This window comes from Marmota flaviventris, chromosome 7 (genome assembly GCF_047511675.1).
Source record: "Marmota flaviventris isolate mMarFla1 chromosome 7, mMarFla1.hap1, whole genome shotgun sequence".
Taxonomy (NCBI): domain Eukaryota; kingdom Metazoa; phylum Chordata; class Mammalia; order Rodentia; family Sciuridae; genus Marmota; species Marmota flaviventris.
In genome coordinates, this window is record NC_092504.1 from 97,344,033 (window position 1) to 97,356,957 (window position 12,925).

Here is a 12,925-nt window from a genome sequence, read left to right on the forward strand (position 1 = left end):
TTCATTTAGCAAAAAGTGTTTTCAGTTTGCTACAACTGCACTGACATCTATATTATCTTTCCTCTACTGTGAATGAACAAGAACTTTACTTAGAATTTAAGTGAACGGTTTAATTAAAAATAATTTTTACTTGGATTGACAAGTGCACATTTGAAAAAAATAGATATGGCCTTTTAACTTCACTAGTATTTTATGTTTCAATGCAAGTTTTGGCAAAGAACCATATAATCCCATAACTGCCTGGCATGGATCAAGTTAAGTACTATTCATCCAGCAAGGCTGTTTAAAAAGTAAACTTTCCTATTTGAAAAAAAGTGCAAATATTGAAGATAGTAGATTACAGTTTCAGGTGAGAACAGGAGATGGTGGCTTGATGGATGTGGCCTGAGTATGATCCTAGTTCCACCTCTAACTGAAATCCTGAGCACCTGTTTCCTGAGGTTCTTTATAGCTCCAATTCTCAAAGGCTCTAACTAGAATGAGGGCTTGAAATAATCATAAACTTGGTTTCTCTTCATTTTGAAGACTGAGGAGTATCTATTTAGAAACAAAAAGTTTTAAAACACTTTCAATTCAGTGCTTCAAAATAAAGGATTTATTTAGTGCATTAGACTGGAAAATGGGAATCAAAGAAATAGCTCTCCCCAGGAAGACACAAGAGAGTCAGCCTGGTCAAGGACTTAAATCCCTCAGGGGGAAAAAAAAAAAAAAACAAGAGTGGCCTTGGTTCCAGGACTTTGAACCTAGTACTAAGCCCTGCCTGCTTATAAGATGTATGGTACAGCAGAATCTTAATCCTGATTTGGGCTGTTCCTTTAAGTGATTGAATCATAGGAATATTTCATCTGAATCATTTGCTCTAATTGTAGTAAGGTAAAAAGAAGATGCTGAATTACTCCCCAACAGTGAGCCACTACATTGGAGGCTCAATGAACCATGGTTGCCAGACTGAGGACTTGAATAGAGGAGGGCAGAAGTGTTCCTTTGGTGTCAGTACATTTCCCATGGTGCTATGGGAATAGTAAGAGACCCTAAAAGCAAAATTACATGATGATTTCTTGAAGTCTCCTCGCCCCACTTAGGAGACATCTAAAACAAAGTCTCTTCACTCTTTTACCAAGATTATTTTTCTCCTTTTCAAAATTTGCAAAATGGAAATGTCACCAAATCTCCATCTCTAGCGCTTTGCTCTAAGAATAGCTTGCCATGTTGACCTCAACTCTATAGGTACAATCCTCAGTTATTGTCAACAAGCATCTAGGTGTTAATGGAGACTCAAAACTGACATGACCAAAACTAAGCCCCTCTTCCCCTCCAAGGTTAATCTGCTTCCTGAGTTCTCTAATTGTGGCCCCACCTACACACTCAACATGAAAACTTGGAAAGCATTGTGCAGGAGTCTCCAAGTTAATAAATCATCAAGGCCTCCTGGTAGTACCTCCTAATTAGGGAATGTGATGGTCCCTTTTCCTCTTCTTGTAAGTGATAGACCCAACCTGATTTTTAAAATTGGGAGCCATCTCGCCACAAAGCCATGAAAGGATAATTTTGGCTTTACTATAAATTACTGCAAATTCTGAACCTGCTTGGAATGTCTGCCCGTGCCTTGAACTCACCCATGCCTGGCTCTCTGACCAGATAGCAGCCCTCTCTGAAACTTTAGTGACGCCTCACAAATCTTGGCCTTCCCTGGCCAGATAAGGACCCTCTCTGAGGCTCTAATGACCTTCATAAATTCTGATGTTGGGGCCAGCAAAAATGTAAACTACCATTTGCGTTATGCTCCTCAGAGTTTTGTTATCTGTAACCCCCCTTTGTATAACTTTCTGGGCTATAAAGCTGGGCTGCAGGAAAGCTGGGGCTGCTGTCTTGTTCCTGCAGTTTTGGGTGATAGAGGCAGCCCAGCCGGTCGAAATAATAAGCTTGCTTTAATTTGATTTTAATTGGAGTCAGTGGTCTTTTCTTGCATCCTGGTCTAACAGTAAGCATGATCTGGCTCATTCCTTCATCTTTTGCCCAGATTTCTACAACTATCTAATGCACACTCCTGCCTATTGTGCAGTGACTTTGGATTAGCTCATCCAAATTTTCTCTTTGTATTTAAAAATACAAAGAGCCATTTTGAGAGCAAAGGAGGAAGAAGCACTAACATCTTTCCACCACATTCTTTCACCTCAAGCCTCAGAATAGGTCCTGGATGTATAGGGCGGAGAGGAGATAAGGGGATCTGTCCATTGTGAATCAGCTCTGTGTGTGCTCTGATGAATTCTTGCTCGTGTGGAAGAGAAACAGGCCACCAACTGAAAAGAGTAAGGGCAATGCCAAGCACAGGTGTGCTCAACGGCCAGGCTTTAGATCCTATCTCTACCCTCTCCTTCTATTAGAGCAGAAACTCACCCTATTTCTCCCTTACATAGGAGACTTATTTTTCATTCATTTATTTACCTCTTAAAACCAGAGCAGAGCATTCAGGCTCTAAAACCATGGAATTAACTGCTTTAACCTTCATCAGAGACAAGTTTAATAGTACTGGGGAATCATGACATTCTTTGATTTACTGAGTTGTTAAAAATAAGTTTACTCAGTATTTACCAGAAACAGTCTATGTGATTAATTTTCACTATTCTTTTTAAAAATTGTCAATACTTAAAGGTAAATTGTGCTAACCTCTTGTCTTTTTCCAAGGTAATTTCTAAGAGAACTTTAGGAAATTCCCTATACATTGCCCCTTACTCCCTCAGATATAGCTTCCCAACAGTCCCCATAGAGAAGTGTCTGAAGGGCAAATCTGACTATGCCTCTTCTTTGCTTAACAATCATTCACTTTACCTCCAGGATTATAACAGCCGTCAGAATCCCTTGTGCTGGGCTGATGACCTCCTTTCCCCTGCACTATGTACCTATCACACTTAGGCAACGCTTCAATTCACTGCACCAACCATGCTGGGATTTTTTTTTCCAGCACTCTCTTTCTATTTCTCTTCCTAGAATATTCTCCCACCCTCCCCCTTGTATTAGCAAATACATGCTAACCTTTTAGGACACAGATTAGTCTTCACTTTTCTAATACCTTCCTCTGATCTCAATGACTCCCTGTTCTCTCTAACCTGGGTATAATTGTGTCATGCTGTGTTCCCTGTCATGTTTTAATTTTCTATCTATATGTTTGTTCCTTCACGGATCTATTCATCTATCACCAGATGCTGGCAGATAGACTAACAGGAATAGAAGTCCATTAGTGTTTCTGAAATAAATGTATAAATGAAAGACTTAAGCCCATCAGGATTGGTTTCCTCTGCAGAACTTCGATAAGGCCTGAGGGTGGCAGTATCTAGCCAACTCCCCACCCCACCGCAAAAAAAAAAAAGGAAAAAAAAAAAAATCAATGAGTAAGTTCAAAATACTGCTCCCTTTCACATGTCCCTTGGGACAATTTTCCAGAATCATATTTATCTTTTTCAGTAGATTTCACGAAAATGAAGGCACTGTAGAAAATTTTGTGCTTGATGGTGAAGGATATGCAAAATGACAACCCCCAAGACAAGGAAATAACAAATCCCAAAACTGTCTGACCCCAAGGAGGAGGATCCAGGAGGAAGGTAATCCTTAATTCTCTCCCAGTCAATCCTTTCCCAGTAACAATGAGAAAAAATCAAACATTCACCCCTTCTATGTTCAATCCCCAGCATCTCCACCAAAAGCAAACTTTCATCCCTCTCTAGTAGCAATGAGTCCTGAAGGGACTGAGGCTAGGCCCTGAACTTTAACACCACCACCTCCTCATTGTCAATTAGTCCTGGAAGGAGGAAAAAGTTAAAAATGAAGCTCTGGGAAACAATGAATTCCAGAGGAAGAAGAAAAGCAGTGAATACCAAGTTCTGAGCTTTCGAGTTTCAGACTTTTTACAACTTTTTTCCTGACTGCCCAAATTGACACATTCTGCTTCGGTCTCCAATGATTAAGCCACCCACTTTGTAAACTATAAAACACAACCCCCTTCTGTAACTGGGCGTCATTTTCCACCCCTAAAATGAGCCCCTCTGATGCCTGATTGATTGATTCTGCTGCTGAGTAAAGGAAGCTTCCTGATCCGTTTGAGGTCTGCTCCTGTTTTTTGACTTTTTGTGCTTACAGATGAAGACACCAAACAAACCCTGAAACGCTGAACCAGCTAAACATCTTGTATAACACCCATCCTTGACTTCTGTCATACAGGACCCTAGGAGCTGCTTCAGAAAATGGAGAAATGTAAAGAAATTGGTCTAATCAGTACACGAACCATTTTATAGCTTATAAATAATTTTGTAGCCTGAGACAGTTATTCGGGGAAATTGTTGAAACTCCCCTGTGAGTCCAAGGTTTTTCTTTGTATATATTAGTTACATTTATTTACATTTAATCCTGGTGGATGATTCCATTCTTCCTATCTAAGTGTTCTACGTCCTCCACACAATTCCTCAACTATAGGTTCTAAATAAATCTAGCTTGAAAGAACAGTTTAGTTCAGTGTTCTCTAAGCATTTGCTTTGGTGGTTATGGTTGTCTTCATTTTATATTTTCTCTGGGTCTTGTGTCAGTGAACTTGTAACTGGGTAGTCCAGACATTTGAATTTTCATCACAGTGAGGATCATGCTGAATAATCATTGCTCACTAATTTGGTGAAAAACTTGAAGGTGGGACCTATACCAGTCAGGGTCCTAGCTGGGGACAATCAGTATAGTCAAATTAGAGTTTAAATGAAGATAGTTTAATAAAGGTTCCCCCACCCAGAAGAATAAGCAAGATCAACCACTCCAATAAGGGATGATAAAAATTTCAGGGTCTTGTTAGAGTAGCAAACCATTACTGCCCCTAGGCCTGAAGGTCAAGGTCAGGAAAGAGAGTTACCAAAATCTGGTAAGTGCTGTAGCCGTTGAAGAGGGGCTGCCATGCAGGAGTATTGGCCAAAGTGAGAGAGAATTGCTGGTGAGGTGATTTACCAATTCAAGGCAGAAGTGAATCCATGAATCCTGACTGGGATCACCTTCATTCATTACCAGCAATTCATCACCAATTCCTTTATCTTCATGATAGTTCCCTTGTAAAATTCAGATTCTGAGATCATTTGTCTTCCAAACAAAATTGTAAAGCAATAGCTATTTTTCTCATTGTTATTAATGAAAAATTGCTTCTTATTAGCACAAAATAACTAAGGTTACCAGCCAACAGAAAGGTAGCTGGACCTTTTTGTTATTCTCTGCATTCTTATCAAGGGGGGGGGGCGAGGAACACTTGCTTTCTTAATATCTGTTAGATATGGAAAATGGAAAACCCCAAGATAGCGTGGACTGGGAAAGGGGAGTGGAAAACAAAGCCATACCTTGATACCTTTAATCTCTTTCAAGATAAGTCCTTTTCAGATGCTGGCCACTGGTGGGGAAAAAGTGTTTCATCAAACCTAGAATGATAATCTCTGGGAAACACTAATCTTTTCCTACATAAATTCTCTCCAGATACTGGCCACTGACCCCCAACCCAAAACCCAAATTCCTGAGTTCCCAAACTGACAATCTCAGTCTAACCTATAAAAGCTCAAACTCCTCTTTTGGCCAGTGGCTCATTTTCTACTGGAGAGTAGGTCCATTCTCACGGGTGCAATCTTGTTTCTGAATAAAAGGCTGAGAGGATCTGTGAAGTTTGTGCTAACAATATCTAAATTAGCTCTTTACCCCTGATACTCTTTCACAAAGCCACAGGATTCTCTAAGATCAAGAACCATTTGAAATATGTCTTAAGACGAGAAAACTGGTGTTCTGAAAGGGAATTAAAGTCACTGTAAAATTTGCAATTGACTTTTGTGTCACCATCCCCTTTTATAATATAAATGTATTATGTTTTTATATATGAAAAAGATTAGTTATCTTGAAGAGGAAAATTACTGGGACAAAAGAATCCATTTTCTCTACCATAGTGACCAATTTCTTAAAAGATGGAAAGAATGGTTTAGCTCAGTATTCCCTAAGCATTTGCTTGGTGTTTGCAGTAGTCTTCATTTTATATCCTCTCTGGTCCTTAATGCTTGGAACTCTTAGCAGGGAATTCAGCACCACACTTCAAATCATATCCACTTTGCTGCACAGATGAATTCTGTCTTTTCATTCACACAGTTTCTTTCCCTGAAAACAGCAAGTGGATAACTAGCTCTTTGAGAATAAAGGCCACAAAGTTGCTTATTTTTTATTGCACTATTTTGAATATTGGTTTTGAGATAACTGTTTTGTAAACGCTTTTCATATTCTGGGAACATACAAGGCTGCATTCAGTTGTAAGAGGTTTATAGGTATTACAGGCCCAATGTTGGTAATGAGTTTATAGTCTGTTTCCTATCTAGTATTGGTTGATTTCTCTCTAGAACTTTGTGTCCACAATCTGGTTTCAGGAAGAACCAAGACCATAAGTACTTTTTTTTTTTTTTGTCATTAACCATTAACTTTTAAAGTGTAGTTAATCCTGTGAATGATTAACTCAGCTTTTAGGGACCCAATGTTTGAAAATATGGTAGAAATAGCCAGGATAAACTTTGTTCTGTTTTAACAAGTATTCCCAAAGTGAGGATCAAGTTTGCAGTCAAAGATCCTTTGAAAGGACAGAGCATTCCCTGAGGGAGTGGGTGGACATTGGACTTAGGAAACACTTGTTGGCCTCTTTACAACTTTATGGAAAAAAGTGTTAAAAAGTAGTAAAAAGAGTATTTAAAGTGGCTGCAATGTTCTCAATTGACTTAGCACTGGTCTCAACAAGGCCAACGGGGCCCATCTGCCTTGGTCACAGTTGAAGAGAGAAATCTGTGCTGATTGCATTTGGCAGTGGGTGCCTCAGTTCTCAGCTGCTTGGCCACAAAGCAGCTGTGGTGGACATCCAAATTGGACTTTATTATTTTGGTATGGTCTTGTGTACAGCGAGAGAACTTCCTTTCTTCTCCTAGCTGGGAACATGGATTTGGCTAAGAAAAAAGGAGTTTCTTGGAATTGTGGATGTTGGGAAAAGGGGAGGTGATGCCTTTTGAGAGGGGAAGGACAAGCAGGACATATGCCCACAACTCTTTGAGGGTGAAGGACATTCTCCTTGGCCTTTGAGATTTTGGATCATAATGACTTTGTGTTGCTCTATAACTGGGGAGATAAAAGGAGATTATTTACTATATTCTTAGTATTATGTCTGCATCCCACAAATAGGGACGAGGGCTTGTTGTATAAGTAGGTGGGAGAACATAGTCTCTGGTGAAGAAAAATGAGAGTGAGTTCTTCAGTACTCAGGGCCTTATGCTCCAGTTTATTTCCCCACCCACTTGATATCCAGTTGCCACACATAGGAATGGTGGGTCAAGTTCTAAATGTCAAATGACTGTCTTGTTAATATATGTATTTGAGTGTAGCTGTAAGAGTTAATATGGATTGTTAACTTGTTGGATTAAGTGATTTTGTGTGTATTGATGAGGGTGTTTTCAGAGATTCTTGATGTGTGGGATAGCAAATTAAGGGCATAGTCCCACCCTGAATGTGGGGAATACAGCCCAATGGGCTTGGGCTTGAACAGATGGAGACCAAAAGAAAAAGGAAGCCAATGTGGATACAGCACCATTTTCTCTTTCTTTCTCTAGGGTAGGTGTTTGGACTCCTGTTCCAATCACCTGAGGACATCACATTCTAGTTCTTTCACTCTTCCAAAGGGGACTCTGACCAGTGACTCTCCACAGGGAGTTCTCAGGCCCCAGGCCCTGATGGGATTACATCATTGGTGTTTCTTCCTCTGAGGCTCCAACTTCTTGGACTGGGCAGCTACGGATGCCTCTAGCTTTCCATTCTGAAGACTGCCATTGTGGACTATCCAGTTTCTGATCCTGTAAAACAATCTAAGAAACCTGCTTTCATAAATAACAGTGTTGTTGGTTATGTTCCTCTAGAGAACACTCACTAATACAGTAGCCCATGGAGGACTCAGGCCCTAAAGTGAAACTTCAGGTAAATAAATGTTTCAACAAGTCCTTACTCTAGTTTAACCTGTGGAGTGTTTGATGTGATATGAATGTTTATGTACCCCCTAAAATTTGTATCTTGAAATCCTAACCACCAAGGGGATAGTGTTAGGAGATGAGGTGACTAGGTTATAAAAGCAGTTAAATGAGATTGGTATCCTTATAAAAAAGAGGCCTGGAAAAATAATCCCTTGCTCCTCCCACCATGTGAGGACTCAATAAGAAAGTGATGTCTGCAAAACAGGAAGAGTAGGTGTCCCACCAGATACCCAATCTGCCATGCTATGAAAAATAATTTTCTGTTGTTTATAAGCCATTTATTTATGGTATTTTGTTCTAGCAGCTTAAAAAGACTTAGATAATATTGCTAGTATCATCCCATATATCTTAGGCAAGGTGACCTTGAGAATATGTACTGAGAAGAAAAAGCTTTCAGGTGTATCAGGACATCTCCCTTCATCCCCACACCTCCTTTCCTTGGGGTCCTGAAGTGGAGGAGTGGGACTGAGAGCCCCCTGAAGCACAGAAATTCTAGCAGGAGACCTCCTTATACCCTTCCCTTGTATGCCAGTCCCATGGGGGTAACTCAGTGTCCCCTCACCTGAGATCTTGAAGGCTCCTTGGCAAAAGGCTAGGAAAACTCGATTTGGAACTTGCCACTATAGCTCAGTGCTGTTCTCATTTCACCCACCAGTAAGACCCTTCAGGACCTCCCTGTGGCCTCTGAGTGTCCTTTCATAGGTGATGATCCAGAGTGTAGTCACTCTGTCTGAAATCCCAACAACTCAGAGTTGAGTATCCATCATTAGCCATTTTGATGCTTCTACACACAGGAAGGGTAGAAGGGGACAGTAGACATGCTTGAAATTCCCAAGAATAAAAGAGGCAAGGACAGTCATCATCTTCAGTTTCCTGTCTGTAAATGGGGCACAATCCCATGCCCCATTTTCTTACTGGAGTAGTGATTGGAAACAGTAGTTACAAAGGTCAACCAGGCTCTCATTGGTATCTGTGGACGGAAACTCTCCTATGCACAGAGTCATACAACAGTTTCCCTGAGAGGATACAGGAGAACTACTCAGAAGTTTGTGAGATAGAGGAGCTTTAAGACAGAGGGTGCTTCCTTCTTTAGCTGCAGAGTCCTCCGAGTCCTGTGGATCCCATTACCTGTCAAATAAAATAGTGACCTTGGTTGTATCACAGTCTCAACTCAGGTTGAGCCACTAAAGAGTGAAGTGATTCTTGTATATATTCTGTGAGCATAATTAAAGCTTTCACAGGTGCTGTTGTGAGGAGGGAAAAAATCAATGATGGTGACGTGAAAGCTTGTTTTCTTATTTATTATTATTATTGTTACATTAATTTGTACATATTTATGGCATACAGCTGAAAATTTGATACATGTACACATGGTGTAATGGTCAAGTCAGGGTGGGGCCATGTTCATCTATGAATGTCTGTTTTCATTGAGTCCATCCTCCTACTTAGTTTACACAAGACAACTCTGTGGACTCCATTTATGTGAGAGCAAAATCTCTTGTCACTCTTCTTATCTCTACGTCCAAGCACTGGCTATTCATATTCCACTATCCCTGAGCCTCCTTTGTATCATCGCTCACATGCAGAATACGGAGATTCCCATCTTTTGCATGACAAGGCTAAAATACTGTTCCTCAATCTGAAAATAAACCAAACAGAGCAAAACTAAAAGACACAGATTTTTATGTGAAGAAAAACTGAACTGATAATATACAGTAAGCAGAAGGCAAACAACTTAAAAAAAAATTGCAATTATAAACTGTGAGAGCTGAACGTAACCTTAGATTCAAATCTTTCATTTTATAGATGAGGAGGGTGGGAGAATGAAGTCTAAGTCTTGTAGGTTCAAAGCAGAGATAGGAAGCAATGATTTCTTCTTAGCAAAGTTTCTTTAGTTTCTTTGAGTGGGACGCTCCACTTTCCAGCCCCTGGTGTGTCTTTTCATTACCAAGCTTCAGAACAGATGGAACTGAAAAAGTCAGGGAACAATGTGTATTCCCCCAACAACCCAGAAGATTCTAATCGCTGGCTAGGAAAAGCTTTGGAAGTCATCCATTGGGGCCAGCCCTCCCATCTGTTAGTGGACTTCTCCAAGTATGCTCTGCCAAGGGGTTGTGTAACTTTGCTAGAATGTCTCCAAGTCTGTAAAACATTAGCTCTGTCTACTGCTGGGCAACTGGTCTGGGGAAACTGTTCATCACATCAGACTCAAGTGCCTCTTCCTAGCTTCTAGTTTTGCCTTGGTCCTGCCTCGTAGGCCCTAGGAGAGAGTTCTGATCTTTTTTCCATGTGTCAACCTTTTCTTAGATGGCTGAAGATGATGATAAGACATCTTTCTCCACCTTCATCCCCAGTTCCTTCAACAATTTCTGTCAACTATTATGTCTTCATATATGTTTTACATCCCTTCCTTTTGTCTGGGACTACAGTTAAACATATTAGTTCTCTTGATGTTGTCCTCCCACTCACTAATGCTTTCTTCATTTTTTCCTATATTTAACTTTGGGAAGTTTCTATTTTTTTCTTCCAAACTCACTCATCTTTTCTTCTGCAGCATCTAATCTACTGTTAATGCTATTTCATCCTATCTAGTATATTTTTCATCCATATGTCTAAAAGTCCAACTTAGATCTATTTTTTTTCTCATTGTGGTAAGAAACACATAACACGTGCCGCCTTAATCATTTTTAAAAATACTGTTTGGTAGTGTGTCTATACTGAAATTATTTAAACTTGAAATTATTTAAACATACTTCCAGAAAAATTTCATCTTGCAATACCAAACTCTATACCCACTAAATAATAATTCTCCATTCCCCCTTCCTCCAAGCCCCTGATAACCACCATTCTATTTTCTATTTGTATGAATTTGACTACTTTAGATACTCCAGGTAAGTGGAATCATATAGTAGTTGTCTTATGGGACTGGCTTATTTCACTTAGCATAGTGTCTTCAAGTTCATCCATGTCACAGCATATAAAATAAATTCTTTTTTATTTTAAGTCTGCATATTATTCAATTCTTTTACATTTCTTTAACCACTTATCTGTCAATGAACACTTGGGTTGCATCTACCTTTTGCTATTGTGAATTGTGTGGCTTTGAACATGGGTATGCAAATTTCTCTTTGAGGCCTTGCCTTCAAATCTTTTGGATATACATTTAGCAATGGTATTGCTAGATCATGTGGTACTTCTATTTTTAAATTTTGGGAAAAAATGCCATAATGTTTTCCATAATGGTTGTGCCATGTCATAATCCCATCAACAGTGCAAAGGGCTTCCAATTTCTCCATATCTCCTCCAACACTTGTTAATTTCTGTTGTGTTTCTTTTCATACTAGTCATCCTAATGGGTGTGAGATATCTCATTGTGGTTTTGCTTTGGATTTCACTGATGATTAATGATTCCGAGCATCTTTTCATATGCTTCTTGTCCATTTCTATATTACCTTTGGATTAATATCCATTTGTATTCTCAGTTCACTTATTTGATTGTCTTGATGTTAGTTATAGAAATTGCTTAATATTCTATATATTTAATTCTTTATCAGAAATAATTTAAAAATAGGGTAAGAGGATATTATCGATAATATGATATCAAAAATACAATAAATTGAATTAAATGGACAAATTTTTCAAAAAACAGACAAAAAAGCAAAACAAAAACAAAATGGAACAGGCTATGTGTTCTGGAACAACTCAGTTGTTGGGGCCAGTGAGGACTGGCCCCCACATGCTGGGACACCAAAGAAGGAAAGGTGGATAGAAAAATCCAGGATTGCTGAGTGGCAACAAGACCTGTTGGGTCCTTGTAATGTGTGTCAAAGGAGAGCCATACATATGGATTAGGACAAAAGTTACTTCTTCCTAGCTGGAATGTATCTGTTTATCTTAAGCTCATATCAAAGAGTCAGGCACATTCCTGACACCAGGGTCTAGTTGTAAAGTTCCACATACCTCTGTAATGGTTTTGTCTATTTATAATTTGACAGACAATTCTGGGTTATTCTGGGGTAATCATGGCAGTTATCACCGAAGATGGTTCCAGTCATGTCAAACTGCATCCATATACTATAATTAAGATAATGACTCAAACTGCATAACCAGTAGATTCTTCCAAACATTTGAGAAAGAAATAATACCATCTTTATACAAACTCATCCAGAGAGTAGAAAAAGAGGGAATATTCCCTGACTCAGGTTTTGAATCCAGCAGAACTGTAAAAATACCAAAACTTGATAAGAACACCACACACGCATGCGCGCACACACTTATAGTCCTATCTTACTCATAAAAATATATGTAAATATTCTAAATAAAATTAAATCAGCTAACTATAAGGAAGACAATGTATCATGACCAAGTAGATTTATTTTCTGGAATGAAAAATTGGTTTAACACTTGAAAAATTTAAAAAAGGAGTTGGGCATGGTAGAGAGACCCTGTCTCAAGATAAAATTTTTAGAAAGGGTTGTGCATGTGGCTTAGTGGTTAAGCACACCTGGGTTCAATTCCTGGTACCTAAAAAAATAAATGGTGAATTTTAAAAGATTACTGCTACAGAACCAATATAAAATACTCTTTTATATACTAGTGAAAAATATAAAATAATTTTTTTTAAATTTTTATTGTTGGTTGTTCAAAACATTACATAGTTCTTGATATATCATATTTCACACTTTGATTCAAGTGGGTTATGAACTCCCATTTTTACCCCGTATACAGATTGCAGAATCACATCAGTTAAATAAATAAACAAATATGACTGGAAGAACAACCCATATCTCAATAATAACCCTAAATGTTAATGGCTTAAACTCACCAATTAAGAGACACAGGCTAGTAGAATGGATCATAAAACAAGACCC